The sequence below is a fragment of the Delphinapterus leucas genome, chromosome 16, assembly GCF_059928025.1.
Source record: "Delphinapterus leucas isolate spDelLeu-1000000601 "Yukka" chromosome 16, BTC_Dleu_Yukka2, whole genome shotgun sequence".
Taxonomy (NCBI): Eukaryota; Metazoa; Chordata; class Mammalia; order Artiodactyla; family Monodontidae; genus Delphinapterus; species Delphinapterus leucas.
In genome coordinates, this window is record NC_143144.1 from 31,734,193 (window position 1) to 31,755,009 (window position 20,817).

A 20,817-nucleotide genomic window follows, 5' to 3' on the forward strand; every position below is an offset into this window, starting at 1 on the left:
GTTTAAGTGAGATTCTGTGTCTTAAATATGGTAACAGCTATCGTTATGGAGCAGCTCCTGTTTGCCAGACCCTGCGCTAAGTGCATTATACAGCACAGCCTCAATTAAGCCTCGTCTGAATTGAAGAGGCTTGTGAAACAGACGCCGCTATCATCACCGTCTTACACAAGAGGATGCTGATGCCTGCCAGAAAGCCACCCAGCTTGGCTCGTAGGTGGTGGAGCCGGGATTTGAACCCAGGCAGTGCGATTCCAGAGCCTCATGCTGAACTGTCAGTGTAGGTCTCACCCTATAAAAGACTTTTTCCTGAGCCTCTGTGCATCTAACACACACATGGAAATTCAAGGAACACCTCATTTAAAACCTATATGATTAGCTTTAGCCACGAAGGTGCAAAGTCCCTCTTCATTAGTTTACTAATCCCCTGCCCACGCCCAAATGAATGCTTTGGCCACATTTTTGTCCATAGGGGTGACATAAAACAAACAAACCAAATCCTTGTCTATCTGAGCATACAGGGGTCCCAGGCTACCCTCTGGGTCCTGAACTTCTTTGCCTCATTTCGTGGTCAGTTCAGAGGACCCCTAGGCTGGACATCACCTCATACCTGGAACATAGTACCTAGTGTAGGGGGCACTGGGGCTTGAAAATAGGGCTCTGTCCTTTAGCAGCCTGTGTCCTGGGGTAACCTGTCCAATAAGCTCTAGAGCCCTGCCCTGCCCTCAGTACAGCAGAGATGACACTGCTGATCACAGTGATCTGATAACAGGTAACTCTGTCACTGATTGATCACCTGCTCAGTGCCAGGCACTTCCTGCCTTATCTAATTTGGGCCACACAGCCACCCTGGAAGGGAGGTACTATAACAAACTGCATTTTACAGATGGGGAAGCTGAGGCCCAGAGGGATAAATGATTTGTGCAGAGTCAGATAACTAGTAAGTGCCATGCCCATGTTCATTCTATGCAAGGCCTTGCTCTTGAACCACTGGCAGGTCTGTGGGCACCCTGCAGAGCTCTGCAGAAGATAAGGGCCCACCAGGTGAATGGAAACACATCCCACCTCCCAGCACCTGGTCTTACTGTGCAGCCTGGGCTCCTGCCTAATTCCGTCCTCTTGGTCTTAGGCTGACTCATTCAGAGGTATAGAAGAATCCTTCTCTTCCTGCCTTTTTTTTTTGTTTTAATTTCCTTTTTATTTTTGGTTGCGTTGGGTCTTCGTTGCTGCGCAGGCTTTCTCTAGTTGTGGCGAGCGGGGGCTACTCTTCGTTGCGGTGCGTGGGCTTTTCATTGCAGTGGCTTCTCTTGTTGCGGGGCACAGGCTCTAGGTGCACGGGCTTCAGTAGTTGTGGCACGTGGGCTCAGTAGTTGTAGCTCACGGGCTCAGTAGTTGTGGCTCATGGGCTCAATAGTTGTGGCGCGCAGCTCTAGAGCCCAGGCTTAGTAGTTGTGGCGCACGGGCTTAGTTGCTCTGCGGCCTGTGGGATCTTCCCAGACCAGGGATTGAACCCTGCATTGCCAGGCAGATTCTTAACCACTGTGCCGCCAGGGAAGTCCCTCTTCCAGCTTTAAGAGACCACTTCTGCCTGATGGTACCCATCTCCAGAAACGACACATACTCCTTGATTCGGCAGCCAGCTTAGTGTAGCTCTCAACACAGGATAGGTATCTGATGAATGTTGATACAGGAACCCATCAATGTTCCACTCCTCTGGAGGTGGAATCCTGCCTCTGGTGGTGCGTGGCAGCCCCATTAGACGCTGCTTCTTCAGGCGCCAGGGCAGACTGTTTCGGCGTTTCCCCAGCTGGCCCTTGCAGGTCTGTGCAACCACCTGAAACCAAGCAAGTCCTGAAACACATCAGACAGATCAATTGTGGAGCTGCCACCGGTAGGAGCTCATTAAGGATTTGCTTCCTCTGGGACCCAGAGAGCCCCTAGTCCCCAGCCCTCAGCCCATTCTCATCCTCCTTTCACCATCCTCATGCCAAACATCCTTCTAAGTGCACATATGTAGTGCCAGGCCCTGTTCTAAATGCTTGACATGTATTAACTCATTCATCCTCACAATCACCATTAGGCTAGGTTTGCTAGGAAAAGCCCTGCTTCATGTTATTGTATTACATTATCACATAGTGTCACATCATATCCCATCATATTATTCAATTTCATGGTGAAAAATACAAAAGAGATAAAAGGATATGCCAGCCCATATCCAGGATGGGCTACCCTGCAACAGCTTTTAAATGGGGACCAGGATGGGCCCCTGCTTTCTCCCTGCAGCCCAGCCAGCTCTGCACTGAGTCCTGGCTGTGACCCAGACCAGAGCCAGAGACTTGTAGCCCTTGGGACAGGATGGTGGAGCCTGGGCTAAGCTGGTGTTTCCCAAACTTGGATCTTCCCAGGACTTCTGTCTCAATTTTTGCCCTATTCAACTAGTACCTCTACTTTTTAACTCTTTACTTAAGAATTAATATTTAAATTGGTTCACTTTAACTTGAAGAATTTTTAAAGGGAACCGCATCACTGTCCCAAAGGAGTTGGTATGGAGTAGCTGCTAAGAGCATGGGTTCTGGATTGAATTCAAGCTCGGCCCTTGCCTCCCTGTGACTCTCTGGGTATTTACTAAAATTCTCCTAACTGCAGTTTCTGTAACGGAAAAATGGGGGCCTAGAACCTCTCTCATAGGGTTGTTGGTGAGGATCAATTCACAACAATGCTTGTAAGTTGGTGTTAGCTGCTATTTAGGAGATAACTGGAAAAACAAGCACAAAGAAAATCAAACAATTTATTAAATATTATTAACCAGACACTGCCTGCCTGAAGCCCAGTTTTCTCTTTGTCAGAGACAGAGATGAACAAAGGTTAGAGCAGTTTTGAAAACTTATAAACACCAAATGAGACTTTCTTCTTGCTGTGTTCAGAAGTACTGAGGAGAGTGGAAAGGGGAATAACTGTCTCGCGCTGTGAGACGCTATTATCAGAGCCATGCCTGTGTCCCATCTAGAACCATCTTGTGTACTCTCTGCGTCACTCAGTCCACACTCTGGGAAAGGCTGGGTCAAGCAGTGATTTCCTAGGGGTGGGGAGGGGGTGGAGGGAGGCCCCCGTCTCTAGCAGAGAGATCCGCTGATCCTCCCAGGTCCTCTTCCTCCCCCACCCTGCTGGGCTGCGCCTGTCTTCCCCAGGTGAGAATTACCATGTCTCAGGAGAGTTGTCATTTGCGGGGGAGTGTCACTCACGTGAAGGGTCGAGAGGCAAGAAAAGGGGCTGAGACCAGCGTGTGAAGGGGAACCTTAGCCAATTTAGGCAACTGGTATTACGATGGAGCCTTAGGGGTCGTTTGCACCCACTGTAGCCCCTTCTTACTTAGTTCACCAACCAACCAAGTGAAAAGTTCAGGCAGATGACGATAAAACCAAGACAAACCACGATTAGCTTAAATTGGACAAGGTAGTAGATGACAATAAGGAACTAGTGTTAGTATAGCTGGGTATGATGATTTCACAGCTATGCTTTTCTTTAAAAGTCCATATCTATTAGAGAAATACAGTAATGCCTTTGTCATTTTTTCCATTTTTGTCAATTTTTAACTTATTTATCTGAAGCTATGTTATTAAGTGCAAATAAATTTGAACTGCTTAGTTTTCTGGTTCATTTGCCTTCCACGTAGAGTTTAACTAACAATTTAAAAAGAAATAACGCTGGGGAATTCCCCAGTGGTCCAGTGGTTACGACTCCGCGCTTTCACTGCCAAGGGCCCAGGTTCCATCCCTGATCAGGGAACTAAGATCCCACAAGCTGCATGGCATGGCCAATAAATAAATAAATAAACAACAACAACAAAATAAAAATTTTAAAAAAGAAAGAAATAACACTGATCTTTACACATTTTTCCAGATATTAGAAAAAAAGAAACATAATCTAGCTCATATTATGAGGCCTATAAAATATTCATACCAAAACTGACCAAAAAACAGTATGAGAAAGGAAAACTACAGGCCAAATCCTGTTCTTGAGATTTAATATTATATTAATGCAAAATTCATTAATAAAATATTAGCAAGTTAATTTCAACAGTATATAAAAAGGATAATATACCATGACCACATTGAGTTTATTCCAAGAATACGAAGATGATTTAATATTGTGCCATATACATTAAGAATAAAAAGGATAAAAACCATGTTATCATCTCAATAGATTCATAAGAAGCATTTGAGAAGATCCAACATCGATTCACACATTATAAAAAAAAACCTCAGCCAAAAAGAAATAGAAGGAAACTCCCTTATCTGATAAAGGCAACCTACATAACAATGTACAGTAAACTTCAATTGCTCTGGACACCCAGCAGAAAGCAAACGGCACCCTCGGATGGGGTGACTTGAAGAGTTGGTGTTTTTTTTTTTTTTTTTTGGCCACACCTCGAGGCATGCAGGATCTCAGTTCCCTGACCAGGGACTGAACCCGTGTACCCTGCAGCGGAAACACAGAATCTTAATCACTGGACCGCCAGGGAAGTCCTGAAGAGTGTTTTATATAGTAACTGTTTACATAGGTGGCATAGAATTTAAACAAACTAACAATGGATAATGTATCATCCCAGGCTAGTAAATGGGTGAAAGGACCTGAAGAGGGAAGAGAACAGAGCAATTACTATAAAATGGAAAAAGTGGGGGCTTCCCTGGTGGCGCAGTGGTTGAGAGTCCGCCTGCCGATTCAGGGGACATGGGTTCGTGCCCCGGTCTGGGAAGATCCCACATGCCGCGGAGCGGCTGGGCCCGTGAGCCATGGCCGCTGAGCCTGCGCGTCTGGAGCCTGTGCTCTGCAACGGGAGAGGCCACAACAGTGAGAGGCCCACGTACCGCAAAAATAAATAAATAAATAAATAAAATGGAAAAAGTGGCTGTAGGGAGAAGGCTACATGATATAAGCTGTGGCCTTTGGTAGGACACACCTAATCTACATGACATGGAAGTGAGGTAGTATGGGGTATAAATACCACAATTCAGTTCTCCTCCCTCCCTACCCTATCTCACATCAGTGTCTTTAGATTGGCCACAACCAATCTAAAGCGAAAGGGCAATGGAGACCATTGATTCTCTGTAAGTTGCCTCCCAGGGCACAATTCAGAGGGAAAAGTGTGGAGAATGAATCTGGGGAAGTAAACAAAAAGTATACAACATAATGTAATTTACTAGTAAAATGTGGAAAGTTGGCCTTTTGAGATTCGGAACAAGACAAATATGTCCATTTCTATTCAACACTGTACAGGAAGTAGCCAGTGCAATAAGGCAAGAAGAAGAAATAAGAGGCATAATGATTAAAAGAGAAGAAATTAAAAAAAACCAGGAACAGATTATTTGATTGTATACAGAGAAAATCCAAAATAATGTGCAAATAAATGGTCAGAATTAATAATGGGTTGTTAGCAAAGTTGCTCAATAAAAGATCAATATACAAGAATCAATTGCATTTGTATATACTAGCAACAAATAGGGGAAAAAATCAAATATCTGGGAATTAATCTAACAAACTAAAAGACCTTGCAGAACATGATGAAACACTAGGAAGATAAATGTAAGAAGATGCAAATCAACAAAGCTGTATACCAGGTTCATGAATTGGGAGACCTATATTTGAAAGATAATTCTTCCCAAACTGATCCACAGATTTAATGTAATCTTGATCAAATCTTAATAGGGAAACTTATAGGAGCTGTTTTCTAAACCTGTCTGGAGAAGTAGATCTGCCCACCACAAGGGTAGACTGTATTAGTCATGACTGTATTTAGAGACCTCCAACTATAGGGAGAGTAATTGACCAAAGGCCCCAGCTACTGTTTGGAGATTCATCACCAAGTTTGTGCTGAGGCCACACCTCTAGTGGGCTTGTCCCAGCCAATCAGTGAATGCATTCAGGGATACCAAAGCAGACCTATTCTTGGGAGACACAGGACCCTTCTGAGGCACACCTTTGGCTCTAGGAATCCCCAATAATCTGGTCAAGACTTTCTTTGACCGCACAGTAGCCTAGAAAGATTCCTCCCAATCTTCTCTTCGCTTTACTTGGAATCAGACTTGTGTCACAGTCTGACAGTTCTCCCAACCTTAGCAAGCTCCCTCCCTATTTTCTCTCATATAAACATTTCCCTTAATAAAAGTTATTTATTAATTTTTAATACCTTCTTGGAGAACCTAAATTAACACAATAGCCAAGATGTTCAAGAAGTTGGGGGAACACACTCTACTTAACATCAAGATTTGTTATAAAAGCACAGTAATTAAAACAGTGTTTTGACACAGGTTTGAACAAATAGATCCATAGAACAGAGAATCCATATACCTTGCAATGTGCACACACACACACACATACACACAGAGACACACACACACAATTTAACAAATGTGGCTCTATAAAAGAGTGGGAAAGGGACAATATTTTGATAAATAAAACTGGAATATTGGATATCTGTACAGGAAGGGGGTGTTAAACAACACTTACTTCACACTTCATACAAAAATCAACTCCAGGTGTATTCTATACCTGAATGTAAAAGAAAACAATAAAGCTTCTAGAAGATAATATGGGAGACTGTCTTTGTGGATCCAGCGTAGGAGAAAATTTCCTTATCGGGACACGAAAAGCAGTAACAAATAAGGGAAAGATCGCTATTCAGACCCCGTTAAATTAAGAACATTTTCACCAAAAACAACCATTTAAAAGTTGGAAAGGGGCTTCCCTAGTGGCGCAATGATTGAGAGTCCGCCTGCTGATGCAGGGGACACAGGTTCGTGCCCCGGTCCGGGAAGATCCCACGTGCCGCGGAGCGGCTGGGCCCGTGAGCCATGGCCGCTGAGCCTGCGCGTCCGGAGCCTGTGCTCCGCAACGGGAGAGGCTGCAACAGTGAGAGGGCCGCGTACCGCAAAAAAAAAAAAAAAAAAAAAAAAGTTGGAAAGGCAAACCACCGAGAGGGAGAAGATCTTTGCAGCACATACAACTGATGATGGGATCATATCCAAAATACAAAAAGTACTCGTACAAAATGGCAAGAAACAAACATTCCAGTAGAAAAATGGCAAGAGTCTTGAACAAGAAATTCACAGGAGGAGCTCAGCCCCATTCAATATCAGAGAGATGCAAATTAAAATCACTGTGTGACATCACTATATAGCCATCAGAATGTACAAGAAGTACAAAAGTACGAAGAATGACAAATATACAAGAGATACAAAAATGTACGAATGTGTACGGCTTGAACTGATGAATCCAAGTGTGGGTGAGGATGTGAAGCAACAGGAACTCTCATAATGAGAGTAGGGGTATAATTCTGGTGCGACCACTTTGGAAAACAGGTTGGCACTACATACTGTAATTGAAGATAGGCATACGCTAGAACTCAGCAATTCTATTCCCAGGTGGAACAAAATGCCTATTCATAGAAACATGATTCTCGTAATCCCCAAATGGAAATTACTCAAATGTTCATTAACAGCAGAATGGATAAATATATTGTGATAACTTCGTACAATGGACAACTATACCAAAATGAAAATGTAGCAGACCACCATGGCATATAAATATATGCATGAATTTCTCAAACATAATGTTAAGACACACATTTTTAAAAAACATACAGTAAGGTTCTACTTATAAAAAATCAGAATTAAGCAATATTGTATTGTTCAAGGGTGAGTATGTACATGGAAAAATTATAAAAAAGAAAAGCATGATTACCATAAAGTCAGGATAGTGGAATCCTCTAGGACAAAAGGAGGGCAGTGTGAGTCGGAAGAAGCATGAGGTGGGCTTCCGGGATGCTGGCAACGAGCAATAATTACGTGTGTGTGCTTGTTTGTTGTTTATTGACCCATAAAGTTTTATGTAGTGAACTTCTCTGAATGTGTGTCATATTTCAAAATAAGTAAACTTGACTTGGTTAATTGGTTTGGCAATGAGAACTAGCTTTGCCACCTAGGATATCTGATGAACCTTTTCCAAGGTTTAGATGAAAATATGTTTAAAGCTTTCACTGAGACAAAAGCATTTCATCAAAAATATTATGATGATAAAGGTACACTGAAATTTATGTTTGGATATTTCCCAGCTCTTTTTGTGAATATCAGTTTAAACAAATGTCCTTCTGTAAAGGAATGTGACGGTAATTTATAGTCATTTGATAGGTCTTGGTACATAGCCTTTTTGATATAATTCCCAGGAACTGAGAACATGAATTACTCTAATGACTGGGTTGCAAATCCTTTGCAAATCAATGATTCCTAATTCTTCGCTTTCAACAAAACTTGAGGACTTAGTCAAACTATTAGCTGACGTAATGTTAAAAATGGTTTTTGATGATATATCAAGTGATTTTTAAGCATGTAACTCATAAAAAGTTCAAAGAATTATATATATGACAACTTTATAATAAAATATGTCCATTCCTATTTACTTGCTTATGTGAGCAAAGCTTCCTAGTGCTTACCTCTTTTTTTTAAGTTTACTTATTATTTATTTATTTATTTTTGGCTGCATCAGGTCTTACTTGCAGCACGTGAGATCTTTGTTGAGGCATGCGGGACCTTTCTTGCAACACGTGGGCTTCTCTCTAGTTGTGGTGTGCGGGTTTTCTCTCTCTGGTTGTGGCATGCAGGCTTCAGGGCGCATGGGCTCTGTAGTTTGTGGCACACAGGCTCTCTAGTTGAGGCACGCAAGCTCAGTAGTGTGGTGCGCAGGCTTAGTTGCTCCACAGCATGTGGGAGCTTCCCAGACCAGGGATCAAACCCGTGTCCCTTGCGTTGGCAAGCGGATTCTTAACCACTGCGCCACCAGGGAAGTCCCACTAATACTGTTTTGCTCAATTGTATATTCATTAAAATTGTAATAACAACTACTGAAGCCCGCGCACCTAGAGTCTGTGCTCTGCAACAAAAGAAGCCACCGCAATGAGAAGCCCGTGCACCGCAACGATGAGTAGCCCCCCGCTCGCCGCAGCTAGAGAAAGCCCGCGCGCAGCAATGAAGACCCAATGCAGCCATAAATTAATTAATTAATTTAAAAATTTATAATATGGCTCAATCCAGGACACATATTCAATCTTTGGAGATATATGATCACAAGAAATAAAAAACATTTTAATTCGTGTGTGTGTTTAATTTTATTGCAGAGACACAAGATGTAATTTATAAGACTTTCAAGCATAAAAAATATGTTAGAAAGAAATTCTGTAAGATACATAGAGTTTGTTCATGTATTTTTAAATAGATGATGATATCAGATTACTATGAAATTTAATGTCTTTAAATACATTTTAAAGTGATGTGACAGTTTTAGAATGTTAACAGTTTCAATAAGTCAGAATTACATCCTTTGCAACTATTTAAACGTATCAAAAATTCTGGATGTCAACTTAAAAATGTGCACAGGGGTACGTAGTTTTTTAAGCCCAGTGGCTTAAATAGACTAATGTTTTATTCTTCTACATAAAAGAAGTCAGAGACAGACAGCTCAAGCTGGTGTGGCAGTTCCTTGAAATGATCAGAGGCTCAGGCTCCTTCAGTCCTTCTGTTCTGCCATCCTTGGAAGGTGGCTTCTACCCTCAAGGCCACAATATGGCTACTGGAGCTTCAGCCATGACCTGGGAATCCCAGCGAAGGGCACAGCAGCTTTCTGGAAGCAGGTCCGCTATGCTCTTACACTAGGTTATAGCCTCCAAGAATACAGGACTAAAGGTAGCATTTTACTCTTTTGGTTTTTTTTGTTTGTTCTTTTTTTTTTAAGAAGGATGATTTATTTTATTTATTTATTTGTTTATTTATTTATGGCTGTGTTGGGACTTCATTGCTGTGCGCAGGCTTTCTCTAGTTATGTCGAGCAGGGGCTACTCTTCATTGCAGTGCTCGGGTTTCTCATTGCATTGGCTTCTCATCACGGAGCAGGCTCTAGGCGTGTGGGCTTCAGTAGTTGTGGCACATATGCTCAATAGTTGTGGCTCACGGGCTCTAGAGCGCAGGCTCAGTAGTTGTGGCGCATGGGTTTAGCTGCTCCGCAGCATGTGGGATCTTCCTGGACCGGGGCTCGAACCCGTGTCCCCTGCATTGGCAGGTGGGTTCTTAACCACTGCACCACCAGGGAAGTCCCACTCTTTTGTTTTATATATCAAAATTTGAATGACTCAGATGGAGATAAGGAGTGCTACTTGCTGGGGGGCCTCCCCAGAGACCATTACAGGCACATGATCCTATTCAGACCTGGGATCTACAAGGGCAGGTGGTGGATGACTTGGGGAAACTTTTCCCTCCTCAAGGATCTCTTTATCTGTGGCTGTAGTGAGAACAAGGCTTCCTGCAGCCACCTCAGTCCGAGCCTCAGGATGAAGCCAGCACCAGGGGGAGGACAGAGCTGAGAGAAGCACAGAGAAGCCATGTGCCAACACCCGCCCAGTCTTTGGACTTCCCAATTATAGGAGCCAATATAGCTCCTTTATTATGTAAGCCAGTTTGAATTTTGCTTTCTTTTACTTGGTCAGTGAAAGCATCCTAGCCCACATAAGCCCTACTCAGTTTGAAAGTACTTTTACTTTTATTATCTCATTTGATTCTCTCAAAGTGGGTCAAGAGCAGAAATTGAGAGCCCAAAATGTAAAAGAACTTGCTCAAGGTCACATGATAGAAAGACGGTGGACAGGGATGAGACTCAAACCCAGGTTTCCTTACTCTGAGTTCAGTGCTCTTTCCACTGGAGCACACTGCCTGTGTGGGTTGCCAAGCAGAAGGTGTTCTGATGACCTGGAGGTGTGGTCCATACTACAGACAACATACTAGGGATGAAACCAAGGCTTTGGGGCTGACATCAGAAAAGGGCAGTGGTTGTGGTCTCCCCAAGTCACACCCCTCTGTCCCTGTTGGGCCTGGGATCTCGGACTGGGTGGCCCCCAGAACCAAGCCCCCAACAATGGAGATTTGGATGGGGATCTTACTTGCTAATGGAGACACCCGTGGAGGAGCCAGGGAGGGGTTTCCAGGGCACAGGGATACCAGAAGTCAGTGATCAAGGAGATTGGGAGAGTCTGGTGAGAATCCATTAAGTATGGGCCTGAAGGTAGGCATTTGTAAATTAAACCTAAAAGCTAAATAAACACAGACACACACACACACACACACACACACACACACACACACACACACACAGATATATTTTTTTTTTGCGGTACATGGGCCTCTCACTGTTGTGGCCTCTCCCGTTGCGGAGCACAGGTTCCGGACGCGCAGGCTCAGCGACCATGGCTCACGGGCCCAGCCGCTCTGCGGCATGTGGGACCTTCCCGGACCGGGGCACGAACCCACGTCCCCTGCATCGGCAGGCGGACTCTCAACCACTGCGCCACCAGGGAAGCCCTAAATAAACATATTTTGAGAACATCAGCAGCAAGAGCGTTCAGCCGCAGGATAACCCTCCCCCAAACCACTCACTGACACTTGATATTCCACCCGTGGAGGCCATTCCCTTTAGAGTTGAAATGCAACTCCCCCTTGCCCCTCAGCACCCCTGGGGAGCAGCGAGCTGTTGGGCATTGACTGCCACTTCTTCTGTGTCGTGAATGGGTTATCACTCCCTTCCTAAAAGACAGGGAGAGCGAGTCTTGATCAAGATAGGAAGGATCCCCAAAAGGAAGGTAAGGACTCCATGGCCCCAGGAACACCTGCTCCCTGGGTGTCGCTGGGCCTCTCTCTTGTCTGACAGGTACAGGGCCATCATTATGGGCCTGGAGAAGACACAGACAAGCTCGCTGAGCTAGTCTGATGCTCGGAGGACACACTCCTTCCCCTCCTACCTTTCCTCCTCAGTCCTCCGCACACCCAGGGAACGATGCCAACAGGAAGAAACGCGTCCATTTCCACCCACTGTCCTCAGTCTCCTTCATCCCAGGGTCTGAGTCCCGCTGCGCCTGGGAGGGGCTGGCCCTGAGCCGAAGGTGGAGGCCACAAGCAGTTGACTTGCCTGTGGTTCTCTTGGGGACGTTTGGGCTCCCCCAGCTTTATTAGGCAGAAGGGCAAGCGCAAGAGGAACAAAATGTGGACTGTCCAGTCTCCTGGGGAAGACATCACCACCAACCTTAAGTCAGAAGCAGAACACTAGCCATGTCAGACCAACACAAAGGACAGTAAAAACCAAACAGAAATCTCTCCAGTAGAGTCTTCCAGCCCTGGCTTTGCATCTGGGCTCTGCCACTCCTTAAGTGGGACCTCAGACCAGCTACTTCAACTTCCTGTGTCTCAGATTACCGTGATGACGATGACACAGCCTCACAGAGCCCTTCAATGAGACGATGCGCACTTAACACAGTGCCTGGCGCACAGTGGGTGCTCGTTAAATGAAGGCTCTTATTTTTACTTGCCTTGGGTCGGGGAGAAGGGCAGGAGATGGGAAATATTGCAAAGGGAAGGAAGGTGAAATTGTGGGTGGGGAGGATTGCGGGGCATTTTGTGAATATTAATAACATTGCAAACAGTGAACAATGGTCACCAGACCTAGGTTTGGGCAGGCAAGGTGTTCAGTAAGGTTTTCGATTAGATTTAAGGGTCCTTCCAGGATTTCACAGAGCCTGGGGCTGGAGTCCACCTTTATTGTTTGTGATACCTGCGGCTGACCCCCCAAGAAGGAGCATCCCTACCACGGAGTGGTGGAGAGTGTGCTCGTTTGCAAAAGGCCCTCAGTGATTTTGAGTCACTGCCACTAAGGACCACACTCTCCTTGGGGCTGAGAATCATTGCTGAAGAGGATTAGTGGGATTTGGGTCCCTTAGGGAGTCAGATTTTGGACCAGGTCCCCATCTTCCCCTGTCATCACTAACCTTGCTCTCCTCCTTTTTTTCTCTGCCCTCTGCATCTCTGCAGACTGTTTCGCTGGATGGACCCTTAGGGGTGGTCTGGCCCAGCCTCCTCACTGACAAACACTGAGGACCAGAGAGGACATGAACTCAGTCCAGGTTTGCACAGGAGGCCTGAGGTTGCTTTGGGGCTCAGCTAGGTCTGGGGGGCCCATGACAGCGTTCGTCCCCTCCCCTCAGTAGCCACGTGCTCTTCCATATGTAGATGGCTCACAAAGGCTCACACATATAACCCACGTGCATGGTTCATGTGTGGAAAGTCCAAGCTGGCATGGCAAGCGTTGATAAGTGGTAGCTATTGTTATTACTGGTAGCTATTACTATCTCCTACCTTCATAGCGTGTGCACCGTGGACCCCTGCAGTGTGCGCCGAGTTGGGGGTGGACTCATAGGGATGTATTTTTCCTGTGGAGAGGGCTGACAGCTTTTATAAGATTCTTGACCCTTCTGCACAAGACACTGCAGTGACATGGACAGATGGAAACAGACTTCCTGCCATCCCAGGTCATGGGTCCCTGCAATGAGAGTGGCCAAGAAGGGAGGAGAAAGAGGCAGGCCTTGCCCCAGCTAAACAAGGAGGCTCTGAAGTCCTGTGTCCAACTCCACTCCTCACTTCTCAAGCGTGGCCAATTTCCCCTCACCTTAGGTGCCTCTTCCTCCAGGAAGCTCTCCTTGATATTCCATGTGTACTTCCCCCATTGGAGCACTTCTCATACCACGTGGCGATTGCCTTCTCAATTGTCTGTTTCCCCCACTAAACCTCAGATCCCACTGAAGCAGTATCTGTCGGGTTCAGCCCCTGACAGGGGGCCTGGCACATGGCAGTGACCAGTCATTCCCGAATGAGTGAATGGATGAATAGTAGTCCTAACTTAGGTGACTCTCAGAAGCCCCACATCTCTGAGAAGGGTTCTGCATTTTATTTTTTAAGGAAATAGAGATACAGGGGACCTTGGAGTTACATAGTTCCCTCCTGCCATGTGAGGGAAGACCAATCGGGCAAGGGCCCAGGGCCTCAGGTTTGCCTGTGCAGAACGAAAGCAGGGGAGGGGACACTGAGCGCCCTGGGCTCTGAGAGGTGGGTGGAGGCCCAGGCCTCTTCCATTCTGAGGCCTCTGGCATGCACAAACATGAAGACATGTGATAACTCCCTTACAAAAATGATGGTCTATCGTAGGTGTTCATATTTAACAACTGGACTTGTTTTGGCCTGTCATGTACCCTGTCAGGGGAGCTCCCTCATCGCACACATGCTCTGATTTGGAGGTTATGTCTCGAGCCTAATCTGTGGCCCTTTGTGATTGGGGGCCTGGGTCCAAGGGTCCTCCCGCATCCCACCCTCTGCGCGTCCGCAGCCCCGGGCTGGGATGGGCCTCAGGTACTATTTCTTACTATCTGCGTTCAGGGTGCAGGCTGTGCTCAGAGCATCTCAGGCTTAGAAAAGTCCTGACGCCCAGGCCAGAGTGGCCCAGCTCCCCGAGTACTGCAGGGCTGGGGCTGCACAGCCATCCTGGCTGTCCCCAAGAAAGCAGGAGCCCTGAGCCCTCGCTGCACTTTAGGGCGGGGCTCACGGAGGGTCGCACTCCATGCTACTGTCTTGCTGCTCCCCTGGGTCTCTCTCCTTGCCGCTCATCCCACGGATAATGCCAATAACTGGTGCTTCTCCAGATGGGGGCCCTGAGGAGGCTTGGGGCTGTGCTGCCCGCTCCAAGCCAGGGACAGCGGCTCCTGGACCAGGCCTGGCCTGCAGACTGGCGCCATCGCCTGGAGGGGAGCAGGACTGACACGCTCCTTTTCATCTGCCTCCTCCACCCAAGTCTCCAGGGTCAGGGGGCTTTCTCAGAGCCCTTGCCATGCCCCCTGACCTCTGCGAGGGATGTGAGGGGGATGGAGATTGAAGGCACAACGTACGGCACGCAACGTCTATCATCTAGTTGGGGAAAGCTGTCAGGCCAAAGGAGGGCAAAGGTGAACAAGACAAAGCCCTAGCCAGCAGAGGATCAGCTTATGTGCAAACAAGGACTGCGACTCAGAGTAGAGAGGAGAGACAGGCAGATGGGAGGGCTTGGCTCAGCCTCCAGCAGAAGGTGCATCTAAGACAGGAGCTGAGCATACGCATGGGCTTTGGAGCTGGACAAGGAGGTATGAATCTCAGCTTCTCCATTAAGCCAGATGTGTGACCCCTAGCAAGTTACTGTTCTTCTCTGAGGTGCATTTTCTGAATCTGTAAAAGAGAGTTAAGAACACCTGCCTTGCTGTGTTGTTGTGACAATTAAATTAAATAATGGATGTGGAGCACTTGACACAGTGCTCAGAATCCATCCTTAAAAGCAATCCGTTAATAGGGAGGGCTTCCCGGGTGGCGCAGTGGTTGAGAGTCCGCCTGCCGATGCAGGGGACACGGGTTCGTGCCCCGGTCCGGGAAGATCCCACATACCGCGGAGGGGCTGGGCCCGTGAGCCATGGTCGCTGAGCCTGCGCGTCCGGAGCCTGTGTTCCGCAACGGGAGAGGCCACAACAGTGAGAGGCCCGCGTACCGCAAAATAAATAAATAAATAAAAATAATAGGGAACCAAGGCTCAAGAATGATTCCTTTAAAAATGTAAATTAGAAGAGATTCAAATTTATTCCTGTAAGAACATCTTGGTTCCTACTCATGTACTTGAGTAGCAGAGAAAGGAGTAGTGTGGCAACCAGCGGAGGAGAGGATGGCTCACCAGTCACCGTCTATTCCACTTAAGCAGCAGCCATGGAGAGACCCTGCAAAAATGTCATCAAGAGCTAGGGAGGGAGGCAGCAAGGAACAGATGGCAGCACTGACGGCTTGGGAGATGCACTCATTACTCTACATTGTTTAGGTGCACGAACTCATTTAATCCTCAAACATCCCCATGAGTAAGTGCTATTATTGTCCCTATTTAGAGATGAGGAAGCTAGGGCACCCAGAGGTTGAGGGACCAGCCCAAGGTCACACTGCTTCTAAGTAGGAAAACTAGGATTGGAGCAGGGCAGTCTGGCCCCAGAGCCTCTCTACTCCCAACTACTAGGCGATAACTGCCTCTGATCTGGGAACTGTGTTCATCCCCATTTCTCAGATAAGAAAACTGCTGTTCAGAGAGGCAAAGTAAATTTTGCAAGGTCACACAGTGGTCACTGGCAGAGCTAGGACAGTCATGATTTTAAGCTATGATTTTTAGTCAATTGAGTTTCCTATTTAATTCAACTTGGGATCCAGAAAGTAAAAGCTGCCCCTCTCCAGTAGTGGGAACTGCAAAAGAGGAGCCAAGGGCCCTGTTGGCAGCCATATCTCCCACGCACAACGTGGCAGAAGCTAGTCAGTGTTGAGAGACAGTGAAACCATCACACAGAGAAAAGCAACGATGAGACTGCCAACAGATTCAAGCCCTGGTTCCAGCCATTCCTGAAGTCTAGCTGCATCCTCCCCTTTGGAAGATTTGGTTGTTCAAATTTAGGACTTGATTCCAAGAGCCAATAAAGCCTCTCTGTGTCCCCAAGTTGTTATGATTGGGTGTCAGTCATTCGCAACCAAAATGGGTTCTTGCAGAGAAGGCAGCATGCAGAAACAAGAAGCTGAAACCAGAAGGCTGGGAGGCCAGGAAGAATGACAGAGAGGCAAAGAGAAGGTGAGAGAGGCAGATGGAGCACCAAAGGGCACAAAGATAGGAGAGCTGTTAGCCCATCCTTCCAAACCCCAGTGCTGTCAGGTTCCTGACTTTGGTTGGTTCTCCAGCCCCCAGACGGCCCCCAAACAGCCATGAAAACATCGTGAACTGGCGCTTTTGAACACTTCCTGTTCCAAATGTATGTGAGTTTCACAACCCTTCTGAATTCCATGTGTAGACACTCATTTATCCAATTTCTCCTTAGAAAAGTCTCACTTCCAATAAATTTTCACACCAGCTACAAAAATTCCCCATCCTTCAGAACCCCTGTGTGCTCTCCCTAAATATCTATTCCTCCTGCCTACACTCCACTGCACCACCCCAGCAGGGTGCTTCTGGGAAGGCAGATGGTACTAGCTCAGAGCTGACCCCAGCCCAGCCCTCGGGAAGGTGGGGCTGTTGATGAGTCAGCAGGGTCTGCACTGAAGCATCTGGCCCCGGTTACCAAGATGGAGACTGCTTCGTCAAATCGCTCACAGCCCAACAGGCAGCATCCACGTGGGCCTCCCCAAGGCTGCTCTTAGTCACACAGGCATTTTAATTTAGCTACAGAAGAGGAATGAGCAAAGAGCACAGAATAATCCTCTCCTTCAGAGAGAGAAAAATGGGACCTAGGGAGGTTACACGACTTTCCTAAGGTCACCGGCCAGTCCACAAAGAAGCTCTCGCTGGGGCAGGTTTCCCAGTGCTTTTTCGAAAATCCTGGTCTAGGCAAGACGCTTCTGATTCTGGCTGGAATCTGTACCGAGTCACACTCTTCACCTTCTTTTTTTTTTTTTCCCCCTGCCCTAATTTTACTTTCTCTTGGAGCTCAGACTTGAGGAGATCTGGTTCAATTCCATCAATCCGTCATTTATTGACTCATTCATTCAGCATGTGCCAGGCTGGAAGGGACCCATGAGTCATCTGACCAAATCTTTCCCATGCAGTGTCAGTGGGCTCTTTGATTCTAAGAAACAGAAATTGACTCCAGCTAACTAGAAGCACATTTTTTTTTAAAAAAGAAAGAAATTAAAGAACTTATTTGGTGATGGGGAAGCTCATAGAATTGAAGAAAATCTGAAGACTTGAGTCCCTGACAGGACAGGTTCCAGAGATCTTAGGAGCAAAAACCCCTGGGCAGTGTCTTTTTTTTAATTTATCTTTCATACAGCAGGTTCTTATTAGTCATCCATTTTATCCACATCAGTGTATGTATGTCAATCCCAATCTCCCAGTTCATCCCACCACCACCACCCCCCCGCCGCTTTCCCCTCTTGGTGTCCATACGTTTGTCCTCCACATCTGGGTCTCTATTTCTGCCTTTGGGCAGTGCCTTGAGGGTCACACACCCCCAAGCCCCTACACCCCACTCCCCACCACTGGAAAACGGGGTGCCAACTGATTTCAGTGTTTGGGTGGAATCCAAGAGTCAACCCTCAGATAATGATAAGACCCACTTTAACATCAGAACGCCCTGCAGGGCTTGCTAAAACACAGATTGCTGGGCTCTACACCCAAAGTGTCTGATTCTGAGGTAGGACTCCAGAATTTTGCATGTCTAATAAGCTCCTAAGCAGGGCTGGTGCTGCTGGTCTGGAATCCATGCTGTGAGAGCCACCACCCTGGAAAAACCTAGCCCAAGTTGTGTGTCACTCTGAGACGGGGAGCCCAGGGCTCCTTGAGGAATGGTCCCACCAAGGCTATACTCAACGGAATCAACTAGTCCCAGAGGGTTGTCCTCAATGGGATTCCCCAAATAAAGTCAGGATACTGTGACTAAAAGGGGGAATGGATGTTAGCTAGGCAGGAGAAAACACAGATGTGCATTACTCGGATATTTGGGGAAGATTCTCAGGGTTTGCTGTGTAGGTGGGTTAGATATCCACGAATTACTTCTGCTGCTCTTCATGAGGCCGACAACCTTCCTTGCAATCCTGAAGGAGAACAAGATCTCCCCCTGTCCGGCAGGGAACAGATTTATTGCAAGCCTGGTATCTGACAGGTGCAATGTTCTCATTGGCAATACAGTAGCAAAAAAGGCAAGCACCAGCTCTCATGGAGCCTTAGTGGGTAATCAAAACGAAACTCAGTTCGACAGATAAGGTCTCTACAGCATGCAACAGTGAGGTTATCACCTCCCTCATTCTACTTAACATGCTTCTATTAATGTGGCCTGAGATGACATTAGGTTTCTCAGCAGCCACATCCTACCACTGGCTTATTACCATTATACAAAACTATTTAGTGAACATTTACAGTGCACCCAGCCCTGTGCTATACATCTGAGGAGCGCACGTCAAGCAAGAGGCCAGTCTCAGTCCCGTATGGGCTGCCATCAGTTACCAGTTAAGCAACATTAGTCTTGCTGAAATGTTGCTTAACTGGCAACTGGACGAGATCCCCCCAATCCCACACTGGACACCCAAGGAGTGATCATCACCTAACGCATTAGGAACCCTTGGATCCTCTGCACCAGCAGAACCCAGATTGGGAGGCAGGACCCACAGGCTGAGCATCTGGGATCACATCTCTACGGTGTGAATGTGGAGCCTGGCGCTCTTGAGGCTCCCTCGGCCGCAGCAGATGGGGGGGCCCCCCTGCCACTCTCTTTAAGGGGTTGATGAATGGTCAGCTCTGAGGCAGCAGTGGGGGGAAGAGCTGAAGTATCAAAGAATCCCAAGCTGGAAGATCCTTAGCAATCACCTTAGTCCAACCATCTCATTTAACAGAGGACCCTGGGCCCCAAGAGATGAAAGAACTGCTCAAGTTCACACAGTTGATAGGCGACAGCCAGGGTCCCCTCCTGTCTTAAAGCCCAAAACACTCTCAGCTACACCACGAGAAGCAAAGGTGGTGAGGCAAGGGACAGACACAGAAAAGGGGGCACATTTACTCATGAACTAGTCTACTCGGGGGACAGGTCTGATCTTACGGTACCCAGTTTTCAGAAAAACAGCACTGAGCTTCCCGGGTTGGCAGTAATAAGAGCTAACGTGTGTAGCGCTTACTACTTGCCAGACATTGTTCTGAGAACTTTGTAGATATTAACACCTCCCAATAACACTATGGGGGTGCTATTATTATCCCCATTTTATAGCTAAGTAAAGTGTCACAGAGAGGCTGAGGACGTTGTCCAAAGTCACACAGCCGGTGCAACTAAGCTTGGATTGAAGCCAGGTAGTCTGGTTAGCAGACGTGCTGGGTTGCTGCGGGCACCCCAGCATGCCCAGAGAAACCCTCAGAGTACCCCAGGGTTCTGGCTTCTCACTGCCATTTGGGGCCTGCCTAAGCTTTCCAACTTGAACTGTTGCTGATATCACCACCAAGTACCTCAATAAATTCTGGCAATGATAGATTCTTTGCTTGTTTTGCTTGTGGACTAGAGAGCTCTTATATAGACCAAACTGCAATGTTTTAGGTTTCTTAAAATACATAGAATTGGCACATCAATATAGTATATAAGGGTCACTTATTTTCTTCCCATCCCTTTCATACTACTCATGATGCACTGAAGAGTTGCATTTGACCCTAAACTCAAGGAGTGGCCACCTCTGTATCCTAAATGAGCCCAAGGGTGATGTGTCCCGTTCATCAACACTTCCTAACCTGGTGCCGTGCCTGTCACTGAGGGACACCAGCAGATAAGATATGATCTCTGCCATCAATGAATTCACAGTCTCCTGGAAGCACTGAGTACAAACAACAGTGAAAATATAACACAGTGAGTGGTACTGTAGAAGGGTCCAAATGCTTTGGTTACAGAAAGAAAGAGAACCTGCTCTTGCGACAGTAGCAGGAAAAGAAGCTGAGGAGAACTGGGGTTTGATTGCACACAGTTCAACAGTCTGGACAGTCTCAGAGGAGGTGAGCAGACACTGGAAGCCTCGAGAGGGGGGTACAGTTTAGAAAGACCACCCTTCTAGATGTGTGGAGGGGAGAAGGGCCAGGAGGAGGAAAACCAGTTAGGAGATGACTACAGCGTCCAGGTGAGAGATGAGGGTTACACTAAGGCAGAAGCACTGAAGATGGAATAGAAACAATGGATCAAGGAAAAAAAAAATCAGAGGTGATATAAACGGGGCTTTTTTTCTTCTGTGTGGTTCACTTCAGCTTCAGGTTCATTTGCCATTAAAATAGCTTTGGATCTGACTCCAATCATGCCTGAAGAATCACAGAGACCTGGTGTTTAGGGTAGGTAATTTCAAGTTTTCAGGAAACACAGGTCAGACCAGAGGACCAGGGTTCAAATCATGCGACAGGCTC

At 46.7% G+C, this 20,817-nt stretch overlaps 1 protein-coding gene across 1 annotated transcript in view; it reads right to left on the bottom strand.

Moving 5' to 3' along the window:
* The window catches only part of DLG5 (discs large MAGUK scaffold protein 5), a 189,964-nt gene continuing 169,147 nt past the window's right edge, over positions 1-20,817 (bottom strand). Inside the window, exon 32 of the mRNA XM_089897745.1 lies at positions 1-20,817. This exon is cut by the window's right edge and continues 31,343 nt beyond it. The gene's annotated coding sequence lies outside the window, so the exon portion shown is untranslated.